General features: G+C 39.9%; 1 pseudogene; it reads right to left on the bottom strand.

Annotated features, from left to right (window-relative positions):
• Positions 1–1,008: 1,008 nt before the first annotated feature.
• On the bottom strand, positions 1,009–1,127 carry LOC134971175 (5S ribosomal RNA; annotated as a pseudogene).
• Between the last annotated feature and the right edge of the window lie 1,293 nt (positions 1,128–2,420).

Below are 2,420 nucleotides of genomic sequence, written 5' to 3'. Positions count from 1 at the left end.
CTCCCTCCACTGGCTGCCAGTAAAATGGTGAATCATCTTCAAGATTGGCTTACTAACTTTCAAAGCATTACATGACAAGGGCCCAAGGCACCTGAAGCAGCTTCTGATTCCCTACTGCCCCACTCGATTGCTGCAATCTGTAGATGAAGGACTATTAGCAGTACCTAGAATCTCCCGTAATTTCTCTGGCGGTCGAGCTTTAACCCATGTGGCTCCAACTCAATGGAACTCGCTTCCCTATACAGCTCCAGAGGCCCCACTCCAGAATCCTTCAAAAATGAACTCAAGACTTTCCTGTTTACTGAAGCATTTCCACAATTGTCCCTTTAATATCTCCATGCTTTCTGTATTTTAGGAAAAGCTTTTCTGTACTTCATTGTTTCTGTACTGTATTATGTTAATTATGTTATGTGCCTTGAGTCCTATTGAACAAGAAAGGGAGGGAATACCGCACAGGATATAGTAAATATAAGTGAATGATATTCTAAAACCAAAATCAAATGATTGCAAGAAAACAATGTTTTCTAATTCTGATATTGCTTGGTGGTGCACCCTGAATCAGTATGAGAACATAGGACAATAAGGAGAAAAGAAGACTCTTTTGTGGGCGCACTCTTAACTTTAAATGAATATAGGAATTAGTCAGAATAGATTAAAAATTCAAATTTTAATAATTCAACAGAATTAAGATAATCAGTGGTTCATAAAGAAAATAATGGTCAAAAAGATAATAATATATTCAAATAGCACAGAGTGCTGATACAAGATGGAAACTAAATTCCGGCTGACGGAAGAGATTCTGAATGTTTGTAAACAAATAGTTTGAATTTTGGACGGTACGTTCTACTGATAAACAAAACACTGTTTTATGTTCCCTGTCAGGGTATAATTCATACAAATAAAACAGTCTGGATACTAGTTATACTTATAGGTAGTATAAGGGTGGAAAATAAGATGGCAGTGTGAATCTTCTGTCAGTGTTAGACACTGTGTATGCTAAACCAATGAGCTCTACTAAACTGAGTATTCCTCAATGGTCACCCACTTGAGTACTGACCCAGCCCAACACTGATTAGCTTCCGAGATCAGATGGCTTCGGGCGTTTCCAGTGTGGTATGATAGTAGAGAGAATGAACAATAATTGGAAGCTCTGGAATCACTGATGAGAGTTCACGAATTTACATAGTTATTAGGACAGATATCAGAGATAGAGGAAACCAGATGGATCTGCTGCCAATGTTAGACAGGGACGTGGCCCTGAATCAATGGTGAGAGTCCACGAAATAAAGAAAAGAATGAAATAAGTAAACAATGCTTGTAATTTTGGCAATATTGGAATGAATTGTAACATCAATTCTATAATTGGCTGGATTCCTATAGTATAGTAATCAGAAATTGCCTAGGCATAGGATGTCTGAGATAAAGAGACAAACGACAAAATGGAAAAGGGTAACAATGTAACCAGCAGGCTATATAAAGTATCCAACTGCAGAATGTTAATAATAAAGGAAACAAAAACAGATAACAAGGAGACTGTAGCAAAATTACAGTGGTGTATCCTGACTAGAACAAGTCTATTAGGGTTTTGATTAAATCACTGCCAATATCATAATGCATGTACAGTGAATAGTGCATTGTGATATAAAAATCAATGAATGTTATTGATATTAATGTAGCTGACAATGCTGGAAAAAAACAGCTAGTTGCCTGGAAAACCGCAAATGTAACCTAATTCAAATGAGAAATTGATGAATTGTTCCCACAGGCAGGTGAAATCAAATGTGCAGCCAGAGCGGGCCATCAACTACTGATATACACCATATAATCAAATAATGTATGAAGGTGAAAAAAAGAGCTGATATTACCCGCGCTGGGTATTAGGCTGGAATAACCCCTTGTATAGTCCTGTAGACCGTCTCGTTACTGCGGGTGCCGCTGGCTTGGTAGAGCCCCTGGTGTCTCGATAAGTGAGAGAGGGGAAGGCGCTGCCGGCCTGGTGGTGACGCTGGCGGGTGCGGGAAGCCGTCCGCTACTTCAATAGAGACGGGGAAGTCAGTAGAGGCACTGAGCGCAGACAGGTGCTAGAGAACGTCCGTTACTTCGGTCAGCCAGGAGAAGGAAGGGTGATGTCGGAAGACGCGTTTCACCCGTCCACCGGGCTTGATCACTTCCTGTTGAGGTCTGGATCCCAGCGGTGCTTTTAAGAGCAGATTAGTCTGGATTTTCCAATCAGACGGACGGGTGTGTGTCCTTTGATTAGCTGCTGGGATCATATGACTTGAATCCTCCGGATAAATTGCAGATTGCACTGAATCAATCGTTGATTAACAGGAGAAGCCATTATGCATGTGAAGAATAAAAGGAAAAAGAAGAAAGTTTTTTTTTTAAAAACACAACCAAAATAATAATCTTAATAACTA

Source organism: Pseudophryne corroboree, chromosome 11 (genome assembly GCF_028390025.1).
Source record: "Pseudophryne corroboree isolate aPseCor3 chromosome 11, aPseCor3.hap2, whole genome shotgun sequence".
Taxonomy (NCBI): domain Eukaryota; kingdom Metazoa; phylum Chordata; class Amphibia; order Anura; family Myobatrachidae; genus Pseudophryne; species Pseudophryne corroboree.
This window is presented reverse-complemented; position numbering and strand designations above follow the sequence as displayed.